This window comes from Cucumis sativus, unplaced genomic scaffold (assembly GCF_000004075.3).
Source record: "Cucumis sativus cultivar 9930 unplaced genomic scaffold, Cucumber_9930_V3 scaffold61, whole genome shotgun sequence".
Lineage (NCBI taxonomy): Eukaryota > Viridiplantae > Streptophyta > Magnoliopsida > Cucurbitales > Cucurbitaceae > Cucumis > Cucumis sativus.
Window position 1 is genome coordinate 20,878 of NW_022279556.1, and position 12,864 is coordinate 33,741.

At 35.5% G+C, this 12,864-nt stretch overlaps 1 long non-coding RNA gene across 1 annotated transcript; it reads left to right on the plus strand.

Annotated features, from left to right (window-relative positions):
- The first annotated feature begins 11,480 nt into the window (after positions 1 to 11,480).
- On the plus strand, positions 11,481 to 12,658 carry LOC116406052. The gene is made up of 3 exons (XR_004219118.1): positions 11,481 to 12,147; positions 12,313 to 12,394; positions 12,483 to 12,658. It is a non-coding gene; the product is annotated as an uncharacterized LOC116406052 (long non-coding RNA).
- Positions 12,659 to 12,864: the final 206 nt, after the last annotated feature.

Sequence of the window (12,864 nt, forward strand, 5' to 3'; positions counted from 1 at the left end):
ATTTATTACTTAAGGAGGAAGGCAGTACTGACCTTTTGCCAACTGAATTTGGAATTTGTATCTTCACACAACTTTCCTCTAATAAATCAGAATTAGCCAAGCTCATCCAAATGTTGCGAAAAGAAGTTCTTTTGGTATAGGTCTTGAGGTGCTTAGAAAAATTTCTGGCATGAAATGGAATAGCTTTCATTGCAGATGATATTTTAGTCTTGGGAGAGGCTGGTAATTTTGGTTGAGAGCTGAAAACAGGAGATGGCCCGCAAGTGAAGTTCCTTGATGGAGGAGAGGACTCTGATTCTTCCTCCAATTCGTCAGAATACCAAAAGCCATTGGAATTCTGATTAATAAAATTCTTGGGCCTACATCTCATCTGTGTGTCAGCTTTTAAAATGTCTGCAGATACATTAAGTTTGAAAAAATCTGGTTGGGGAGGGCTAGGTGAGCTGTTTTTTGAGATAATAAAATGTCGGTTGGCTGCCTTTTCTTCTTTTGAGGTCTTCTCTCTTTTCTATTGAAGTCTTTTCCCCTTCTAAGTACGTGGAGATCCCAGCTATACCCAAATTTGAATTTTTCCTTCTGAAAATTATTTTTTTCGGCGAGGATTCAAGGGCTGAAACTCTTTCCGGTCGAACAAGGTTTTCTTCTTCATCACCCAACTTCCTAAGTGCTTCGAAAGGATTTCTTGAGATGGATGGGGCATTCTGTTTGAGAAAATTCAGGTATCTGGGAGACCATCACTTTGGAGCCCTTCATCTAAAATCACTGAATTTATTCTACATAAATCAATAGGATTGGAAAAATCACTTTGAAATAGATCAGATTGGATTATTACAGGAGCTTATAAGGGTTCAAAATCCCCAAAATTAAGGGAAAAATTTCCTCAGTTCTCACTCTTTAATTCTATAGTTGCTGGTAAGAATCCGCAAAGATTTTTCCGAACTTTAATTCTTGCTTCAGAGAACTTGATCAGATTGAGTGTTTCTAAGATTATACTTCTAGTCCACCAAAGTAGCTTAAGCTTAAGGCTATAATTGAATTTTCTTTCAACCACCAGCTTAAACTTTTTGGTGAATCGGTGGTTTAATATTTATATTAATATTTTATAAAAAAATGTACACAGCTAATGCCATATAAAATAAATAAAGAAATACTATAAAATCTACATCCATAAAATATGCATGTGAACACATATCAGAAGATGGATATTTGTAAGTTAGAAAGACCGATAACAAAATGTCATAATTAAACAACACATTAATATTATGGGTAGTTTCAAGCTTCATTTGTCTATTCTAGGTAGGGATATTGAATAACTCTTAAAAATAATATAAAGATTGAATCCCTAAACTTCATGTGCTTGCTAGTATACAACCTAAAAGTTCAACAGTTAAAGAAACTGATTAATCATTTTTGGCAGGATGTCAGATTCGCCTTTCGAAATCCTACATGAGTAGAGCCAGCCAAATAAGCCAAGCAAGATATGCCTCTTAAGGAATATGGAGAAGTTCAATGACTGGGTATGTATATGATAAGCCTTAACCTCAATTTTATTTATCAATAATGGAGGGAAGGAATCAGAAGCTTCTCTAGCTCTCCCAATTATTCTAAGAAACCTGATACAAGCTATGCCAAAACATACCCTCCCCAAACAATCATAATAGCATTTATATGAAAGCATAAAAGACTCATGGCTCCCTTAACTAGCAACATTCAGACCAACAAATACAGCTTCCCATCCTCCTCACCTGAATCCTTTCTTGTGCCTACGGGTGTACACCTTCACTACCATGGGCCTATCAGTATTTAGAGATCGTAGAGGCTGTATGAGCCAAGGAGTTGGAAGAGTAGGATTAGGGAAGTGTGGAGTTTTCCGCTCTTTGTTTGGCCAAAAGTGTTTGTGGACTCCCGACAAGAAAATTTCAATTTTATGCCTTATTGACTTCGTATGTCCTAGGCCCTAAGAGTTCAAAACTTTCTAGATTTCACAACTTCTTGGACCACTCCTTCTGTCAAACACCCCTTTAAAGAATACTAAGCCAAGGATATAAAACTTCAATACCATCAATAGAAAATCTCATAAAAGAAACATGATTGATGAATATTTTAGAAGACTATAAATTGGTACCGTACCTTCATATGAGCTGAGTTTTCTTAGTTTCGTTTGCAATGTTCATCAACATAATTTTAAATGATTTTCCTAATGTGTTCTCTTCAGAATTGAGGTCCTCTGATGCCACATTTACACTTCCAAATTCTTGATAGAAATTTTGTGTACACTGATTGGTTGGATTTTTAGGATAAATACTTGATAAAATCTCATGCTTTGAATTGGCTAAAGAGCATCCTTGAGAGCAGGTATCGTATACATCACTTTTAGCTGTCATACTAGCTGTCATGTTGTTCTCTATTTCTGCAAAAGAAACCGGACCGTTGCTGTCATGCACTGCATCCTGGTTTAAATAAACCGTTCTGAGATAATTAAGCAACATATGGAGAATAATTTAAATTGTACTATCTTGTGGAACAAAACCTGAATTACACATACCCTGAATTTCATTTTCTTCTCCAAGGGGCACTAAAGTTACAAACTCGTCATGTTGAAAATTCAAATTTTGAATGGTATGCTGATCAGTTGCATTTGAAACGTTGCAACCTCGATTGGCAACACTAATTCTTGCAGCATACAGGGCTTCAGGCTTTAGTAGAGAAAGTAACTTTGGAAAGTCAGTCGAACACATTGAAATTCCCTGAATGTGCGAAATCCATGGATTTTATTACACATCCCAAAGGTGAACGACTTTGAGGCATCTTGGTTATAATCAATGTTGGATCGGTATGGCAACCCTAGAGGGGGGTGAATAGGGTTTAAATAAACTTTTTGACAAATAAAAAGTAAAATCAACTAATTAGATATTTTTTAATATTTAAATAAAGAACTTTGTAAACTTTGTTAAATAACAAGATTGATAAAAAGATATGAATGGAAATATGCAATCAAACTCAACCAATAAGAATATGTAACTAAAATTAAATTAAAAAATAATTAGAAAAGAGTTAGAGAAGAAGACACCGTAATTTTATAGTGGTTCGGTTAAACTCAACCTACATCCACTTTCCCAAGCACCTCTTGGGATTTTGATTGAAAATCTTCTTTAGACTCTTTCCACGGATTTGAGCCGAACCGATTCTTGCTCCTTTTTCGGGTTCAAGAGCAAACCCGATCCTTTCCACGGGTTAGGATCCAACCGTTACAATATGTTGAAGTTTTTAAATCACACAAAAGAAAACTCTCTAAAAGAGTGAGTATACAATTTGAAGCTCACAAATTTAATCCTCACAATACAATAAGAAGCTCTCAAGAATAAGATGAAAAGAATAAAAATTGGAAGCTTTAGAGAGAATAACAATGTTGGCTTTTTGCTTGAGGATTGTAAAGATTTTAATGATCTTGTGTAAATGTGAAGTATTTAAAAAGAGAGGAAAGATAAATTCAAAATCATTTGGGTCATTAGATATAAGTAAAAGAAAAATGAATGGTTGAGATTTAAACTTAATTAGCCGTTAGACACAATACAAATAATAATATAATAATATGTCTTTTCAAAATACTTTGTTTAAAAAGAAATCAATAAAGCAACTTCACCCTCTTTTAAAAAAACTAGCCGTTAGACACAAGAAAAAATAATAATATTAAAATCATTTTCCTTTTAAATTCATTTTCTTTATAAAAGCCAATAAAACATAACAAAAAGCCACATTTGTTACTCCTTCATTGCTCCAAGTGGCTTTCTCTAATTGGTTCAAATTGAATGCTTGGTCGCCACGTCACCATCTCGGGTATTTTTTCGTTAAGCTTCTTTTAGCAATATTTTCTTCATTTGAACTTCGATTTGGGTGATTCAAGAGGCGTTAGAATCATTTTTCCAAGCTCTACGATATGGTCTATTCAAATTAATAAAATTGTCAATAAAAAAAATCAGATTTGTTATCATCAAAACATAAATTAATTGAATAATTAAAATAAATTAATTTGATATTAAGGGCCAAAAAGCCAACAATCAATTGGTTCTCGAAGTACGCCACCTTCATCCCCACTACAAAACTATGTTCTGTCGAGCTGATAGCACACTTTTCTTTAAGAACGTCTTGAAGTTATGGGGAGTTCCATCAAGCATTGTGAGTGACAGGGATGGTAGATTCATTGGTACTCTCTGGACCGAACTATTCGCCTTCTTGGGGACACGCCTAAATATATCCTTAAGCTGCCATCCTCAGACGAATGGCCAAACTGAAGGATTCAATTGTATGCTTAAGGAATATCTACGACATTTTGTTGATTCTGGACAAAAGAATTGGGCCTAGTTGATGGATGTGGCTCAATTTTGTTTTAATGCACAAACTAGTCTATCCACAAGAACGAGGCCTTTCGAAATCTTGAGTGGAAGACAACCTATACTGCCTCATATTGTTGATCATCCTTATGCAGGAAAAAATCCTCAAGCTCATAACTTTACGAAAAAGTGGGAGAAGACTACGAACATCGCTCGAGCATACTAAGAGAAAGTCTCGAAGCGTATGATAAGAAGCATCATCCTCTCAAGTTTTGAGCGGAAGACCAACTCTTCATAGAGTTTAAAGCAAAGCAAATTTGATTTAGAGGACATCAACATCAGCATCTCACCAGAAAATACGAAGGGCCTGTTGAAGTTCTGAAGAAAATTGGAAATGCATCCTATAGGGTATCGTTGCCTGCATGGATAAAAAATCATCTAGTAGCTCATGTGAGCAACTTGAAACCTTACCATCAAGATCCAGATGACCAGTAGTGCAACAATGGTGTATGGTCATCTAGTGACCTAAAGCAGAAAGACGATAAAGAAATGGAAGAAATCCTTCCTAAGAGAGTGAGGAAGGGTATACCCATGAAGAGGATACATGAATTCCTACTGAAGTGAAAGAACCTCCATGTGGAAGAAACACGTTAGGAATGTGCTGAAGACCTTGGAGCGTGAAAGAAGAAGATCGAGGAATTCTAGCTTCGCCAGTCGACAGGGATGTCAATTGTTTAAGTGGGGAGAATGTAACAAGCATGCTTGTCCAGGCGCTGTTTGCTTATGGTCGCATGCCCAAACACCCCCAATTTACATTGTTTTTATGTTTTGTATTTAGTTTTACTTTTTGCTTTCCTTTTTATGTCATAAACCTTGGGTGTGACTTGGCTTTTTCTTATGCAAGCCTACCAGAACTAAAAAAGTCTAAAATGTATTATAGATGGGACATAGTAGTTGAATCCCTGTCCAAGCCTTGTTGCACTCTTCGCAATCAAAGTTTTTCTTTGCAATTGACAGTCTTCAATGCTTGCTTTAACGATATTTTCATTGAATTTCTTTCTCCTCACGTTTTATAAAACATTTTCTCAAGAACGTGAAGAGAGGCTACATCGTATCATGTGTTTGTCCGTGGTTTTTGGATTTTGATCAGCTAACTTGTTGTCTACGTAAAACAAGTGCAACATAATCGCTCCTCTCGTGTTTGAAAGCTCGCGATTGTGACACAAGAAATGCACTAGCCAAGAATGCACACGAGGAGGGCTACACGAAATGCCAAGCACGCAACCAAGTGAGGTTCACAATGTGCTTGTGTGTGAGGTTAGCACGCGGGCATGCCCAACGCGCGTGAAAAGCCTCTTGTGAGATTCACACACAGTAGCCAGCGCCCAACCAAGGCCTGCCGCCCACCCATTCGTGCCAGGCAGTGTCATATTGCGTGTTGAGCTATTTTTGGTAATTTTTTAGTTTTTTAAGTATACTTTTGATATTTTCTTGGCAAAAGATAATTAATTGTACTATTTTACCATTATTTCAGGACATGAGAAGATCATACAAATTTATAAACCAAGGATTTGAGCTTGTATCTGTGAGTGGAAAATGTTTTATTTAAAGTGATTTCAAGCATGTTCTTAAGTCATGATTTATGACGGATTTATGATAAAATGTTTAAGTTATGTTATGAACAGTCTTTCAAGCGTGTTATTGTTTAAAGGTATTTATTCAAGCATATTGTTTACTCTTCAAAATGCATAATATTCAAAATGTTTTCCACTTTCTAGGTAGAGATCGTGTCCTCTAAGCCTAACTTGCTGCTACCTGTCTACTGAAGGATTTCATTTTGTTATCGTATGTGTCCTGTTATTTTGTACTAATGATAAATTAGTCTTTTGTGCTATCAGACTTAGGCTTTTGGGAAGGTTTTATAAGGTTTTGTTCTAGATAAATAAGATTACGTTTTGTCTATGTAAAACTTGTCTAAGGTTGTTAAATGAAAAAGGTTTAGCCCAATTGGTTTTAGTAAAATTTATGTGTTATGTTTCGCTGTTGTTTAGAGTTTAAAGGTTCAGGCTAAGGGTCAGATGGTGTCATCCTTGACATGGGTGCTATCGATTGGCTTCACGCCATATCTCGAGCCACGCAAGTAGGTGCTCGTGGTGGGGTGTGATAGCCTAAGTTGGCTTATTAACAATTAAAATGTAAACATGTCCATAACAAAATAGTCGGGCAAGGCCCATGTGGACCGACTGGTAAAGGTTGAAGAGCAAATGCTCTACCTAATGAAAGTTCCTAACTCAATTCGCTTCTTGGAAACCTGCCTTGAAGAAATTAAACCCCAAATTAAATCCACCAGCTCTAATACCATATTAAACCCCAAATTCACCTAAAAGCTTAAGCTAGTGGTTGAAGGTAAATTTAATTATATATTACCAAAGTATAAGGTTTCATCACAATACCAATTGGCAATGAGAGGAGTAGCTCATCTATTTTATAAGGAGTCTAAGTTTCCTTGGTTTTTCAATTGTGGGACTCCACACTCATGCCCCTTCAAGATGGTGCCTCTTTGGTTTCACCTATCTTGAACCAAATATCCGTTTAGGCTTAATGAGCTCTAATACCATATTGAAAGCAATGTATACGAAACCAAAGCTTACGTGAAAACGCAAGAATCAAAAGAAAAGCATTGTGTTTGTAGTTTTATTATTTTTATGATAATTACAGAGGTACAATTGGTGGTTTAATATATATCACTAACACTATTGCTGCAATGATCGATCATCTCGATGGATTACCCATTTAAGAGTTGTTGACAAGAGTTGACACTCTAGAATCAAAAGTTGTAAGAACTAGATGTTGTAATTTATGTCCTAAAACTCGTTGTAATCATAATCTATTCAATAAAGTCGTTATTGATACTATAATCTTAAAGCCAATAAACTAAGGACCCGAGGTTATTATTAAGTAAACTTGAACTTTATGTAGAGACATAAAAGTTGATCAAGTTTAAGTATAGAGCCTAAATAGTATAGATTGTACGAATAAAGTTAGGCACCTTATTCCAGGACACAATGAATGCAGTTTGCTTTGTATTTAGTATAAACGATGTGATCCTAAATCCTAGAGACATGAAAGTGTGGACATCCTATGTAAAGAGTTTACAAAAGACTAGAACCATGAAATAGTCACTTTTAAGTTATAACACCGTTAACTTTGAAAAACTTACTATTTCATTGATAGATATCAAATATAACTTAATCTTAATACTGAGCTAACTATAAGCTTCTGTTCTCACCAGCATGCTTGTTTAAGGCGTTGTTTATCTATGGCCACATGCCCAAATACCCCCAAATCACCTTTTCTTTATGTCTTGTATTTAGTTTAGTCTATTGCTTTCCTTTTTACGTCATAGACCTAGGGTGTGAGGTGTCACACATTTTCATTTGCAAACCTGTCAAAGCTCAAAAAGTCTAAACTGTACTATAGGAGAGACCCAATAGTTGAATCCCCAACCATATCTTATCGTATTCTTTATAATCAAATTTTTATTTGCAATTGAAAGTCTTCAACGCTTTCTTTAATGATGTTTTTAATGATATTCTCTCTCACATGTTTTAAAACAATTTTTTCATGAACGGGAAGGGAGGTTATATCATATCGTGAGTTTGTTCGTGATTTTCGGATTTTACATGACTGACTTATTGACTGAGCAAAACAAGTGTTCTACAATTGTCCGTTCCATGTTTGAAAGATTGCGATTGTGGCACGTAGAGTGTCACAAGTATGCTTGTCCAAGGCATTATTTGCCTATGGCCGCGTGCTCGAATATCCTCAAACCACTTTATCTTTATGCTTTGTACTTAGTTTAGTCAACTGCTTTCCTTTTGTTGTCACCGACCTAAGGTGCGTCGTTTCGCAATTTTCATATGCAAGGTTGTCAATGCTAAAAAAGTTTAAGATGTATTGTAGGGGAGGCATGGTAGTTGAATCCCCAACTAAGCCCTATTGTGATTTTTGCAAATCTAAGCTTTCTTTGCAATTGACAATATTCAATTTTTTCTTCAAGGATGTTATCGATGTTTTTCTTTATCTCTCACGTTTTATAAAACCAATTTCTCTCAAAAGATGAAGCGAGGCTACATCGTACCACGAATTTGTCCGCAACTTTCAAATTTCACAAGGTTGCCTTGTTCATCAATTTAGAACAAGTGTTGCACAACCGCCTGTCCCGTATTTGAAAAGTTGCATTTTGTGACAAGTGGTATTAAAGCTTTGTTATCTCCTTGGCTAAGCGAGATGCAATTATGTCGACAATGAAACAACTATCAAAGTTGCAATCTGAGCGACTGACTGAGATTGAAGAGGAATTCTTGGATATGAAAGAATTGCCAAACGAAGTAAGATTTCTCCAGACCCAACTTGAGATGTTTAAAGAAAAAGTAAGAGAAATAGACGCATTGAATGCCTAAATAGACAAACTACCCATAAATGAATTGGCGCTGAGGGTTGATTCGTTAGAACATAAAACCACCAAAGTAGGTAGTTTTGAACGTGGAAGTAGCTCTTCAAGTTCTATCGCACAAATGGAAGAGCGTGTCGAAGAGTTTGACTTTTGACAAGCTCCAACATAATCAGTTATATTTCAAGAAAGAGAAAAGTGTTTTTGCTAAATAGCGTATCAATTTTCTGGGTCACATCATCGAATGTAGAAAGATTTGAATGGACGAACATAAGTTGTGAGCTTTTAAGGAGTGGAGAGCCCCCACTTCCGTGAAAGAGTTACGTTTCATCCTTCAATATATTCTAAAATAGGGTTCACCTACTATCCTCTAGACTCAGTACCGAGAGAAAGAAATAGATGGAAAAAGAAATGGGCTTGGTAATTTTTTTTCTATGTAAATAAGAAAAAGAAATCCAATTTGGTACAAGAGCCCAAATTCAATAGCCAACCCATCAAATGAGGTCAATGGCCCTATTTATAAGGATTTTCCATGCAAAATTGCATGTCCATGGAATACTAAAGCCCAACAACTCAAAGCTCTATTTCTAATATGAAATTTGATGGCTATAACACATATACTTGTCAGTTTCTCTCTCTTATCCCAATTCGAACAATTCGACTTATTCCATCACACTGTTTTAAGTTTATTCCATATGAGCTAGCAAGGGAACCTAATGGACCTATATATCATGAACTCCAATGATTCAAGATTAATTGACTAAATTCTTATAGACTGAGTTAATCAACATTCGTTAACTAACGGGTCATTCATGTATGTACTGGAACGATTCAGAATCACCTCGTTTGTACTAACTACAAAGCGGGCGGCATCCACAGTTTCTCTGAAAAAATATGGGTTACTACAACGTCACACGATGTACAATTTTCCTGATAAGATGGTACTTACGTTCGATATGTTTTCCCCGTTTACGGCTTTTAGGTTCTCTTGAATTTGCAACTGCACCACTGTTGTGACAGTATAAATTGATTGATAGATGCATATTTGGAACGACTTCCAGATCTGTCAAGAATTTTCTTAGCCATAATGCTTCTGTTGTTGCTTCAAAAGTTGCTACGTATTCTACCTCCATTGTGGAATCAATTATACAAGTTTGTTTTATGCTTCTCCAAACTACTACCCTTCTATTTAGAGTGAATACTAATCCTGATATAGACTTTCTAGCATCTTTATCAGTTTGAAAATCATAATGAGTGTATCCAGTAAGGATTAAATCTTTTGTACCATACACGAGAATGTAGTGTTTTGTTCTTCAAAGATATTTTAGAACATTCTTAACGGTTGTCCAGTGATCACGTCCAAGATTGGACTGATACCTACTGACCATCCCTACTAAGTAGCAAATGTCAGATCTAGTACACAACATTGCATATATCAAACTTCCAACAGCGGAAGCATAGGAAATTTTTCTCATATCCTCAATTCTTGAGGTGTCTTAGGACATTGTTCCTTTGACAAATGAATTCCATAGATGTATAATAGCATACCCTTTTTGGAATTCTACATTTTATATCTAGACAACATTTTGTCTATATAAGATGCTTGAGACATGGCTAGTGTTTTGTTTTTGCAGTTCTGTACAATTTGGATCTTAAGAACGTATTGTGCATTTCCCAGAACTTTCATTTGAAATTGCATAGCTAGCCATTTCTTGATATTAGTATGAAATCCTATGTCCTTTTCCAATAAGTAGAATATCATCTACATACAAGACTAAGAATACTACAATGGAATTGACGACCTTTTTTGTAAACATAAGGTTCGTCAACCTTTTGTATCAAAGCCATAAGATTTGATCATAGTATCAAATCTTATATTCCAGGATCTAGATGTTTGTTTTAATCCATAAATGGATTTTTGAATCTTACAAACCTTTTGTTCTTGATCTTGATCTATAAACCCCTCTAATTGAGTAATATAGATACTCTCTTCAAGATTTTCATTCAAAAAAGTTGTCTTGACATCCATCTGCCAAATTTCATAATCATAAAACATGGCGATGCATAAGACTATTCTAATTGACTTTAGCATGGCAACGATAGAGAAAGTTTCTTCATAGTCTATGTTAGAAAGAGACATGCGCAGTGGAAAAATGGAATACAAAATTACCCTAATTGCACCTATTTAACTTGCAACCCTAAATTAAAAGAATTAGGGTTTAGGAAATATTATACCTTTGTATCTATTCGAATATGAACGTCTATACCTCTCACAAAATTCCAAAAGTTTTTGAAACCAAAATGTAACACCTTAAACTTACACTACTACAAAAACAGGCTTTCTTGACGTTTGTAGTTTTAATTACTTGACGTTTTTTGAAAAAAACGTCAAGAAAGCGGTGATTTCAAAGAAAAAACGTCAAGAATTTCTATGAAAAGGCGGAGATATGCCAATCTTCAACTTTCTTGACGTTTTTTAAACGTCAAGTAATATTTATTTATCCTTGACGTTTTAAAAACGTCAAGTAATATCTATTAAATTCTTGAAGTTTTAAAAACGTCAAGTATTTTTATAAATTCGACATTTTTGACATTTTCTAAACATCAAGAGAGCGGTTGTTCTTGACGTTTTAAAAACGTCAAGTTCGATTAAATAAAAAAAAAAAGGAAACACGCGTTAATAATTAGGTGAGAATTAATCCTTTTGCCCTAGAAATTAAAACGCATCTTCTTCTTCTTCACGCCTAAGCATTTTCGAAATCTCCACCTTCACATTGTCGTCGCGCTTGAGTTTTTGAAATCTCCAACTGAAATCACCGTTCTTGAAGTTGGGGAAGCCCTATCCCACACCCATTCTTGACGTGATTCGAAATTGGTCTTCACACTCGTTCGAAATCACCATTCGAAATCGCCACCGAAGATTAATTCCATCTCTTCACACTCAATCTCCGTCTGCCATCCACCGTGCTTCAAGTCGGGCTCCTTCGAAAATGTCATCCATCGTCGCTTCTCTATACGAAAACTCCATCCTTCTTTATTTAGAGATTAGAAATTAATTCTCATTCACGTATGAAGATATCTTGATTTGTGATTTGAACCTTTTGTATTTGTATAGAAGCGACGTATTGCTCATGGTGCTTTGGGTTTTTTGGGTTAGAAATTTGAACCTCACGCATGAAGAGGTTAGAAATTAATTCCTCTTCCCTCTTCACGTATAAAGTTGGGGAAAGTCCATATATCACATGGTGCTTTGGGTTCTCCTTACAAATCCAATGGAGTTGATGATTGATATGAGATGATACAGATTGATAGAAGGAGATATGGCTTATACGGGACCGTATTTTCCCTACTGTCACACAGTAGGTGAGTAATGTAACTATTTTCCATTAACTTTCTCTACCTTCCTATTTCTCTTGGCTTATACGGTTGTATTATGGTTGAGAAATGGTCGTCCATCTTACTGCTTGATGTTGTTTGAAAACAAAAGACTAACCATTTTAAACCAAAATTTGTCCCGAATATGCACAGATGACCGTGAGGGATACTCTAAACTCTGCACTTGATGAAGAAATGTCTGTTGATAAAAAAAAAAAAAATTATGAGAGAAGAGGTGAGGGAGAATGAACACAAACCCATTTATGTTTGTATATTATATGATTTGTCTACACTTATGATTAATTTCAAACATTTTGATGCAGGTCGGAGAATATCAGGAGACTTATAAGGTTAGGTAGGTGGAAGAGATGATCTCTACTTCACATGATATTTGAATTTCTTATTCATTTAATTGTACATTTTAACAATTTTTGGCTTTTTTATTCCCTTCAATTAGATAACCAAAAGGCTTTTGGAGAAATATGGTTCTGAGAGGGTTCTTGATTACCCTTCAATTAGATTACCCATAAACTGCCTGAAAAGGTGGAGGTAAATCGGGAGGAATTTACCCCAGTTGACAGGGAAAATAGGGGAATGATCTCTATTTGGGACAGAGGGAAAAGGGCGGAAGTGAGTATCACTAACTCCTTTAACAACCTCATGGAGGTGGATAAAGGAGATAAATGGCCTTTATCTATAGTGGAT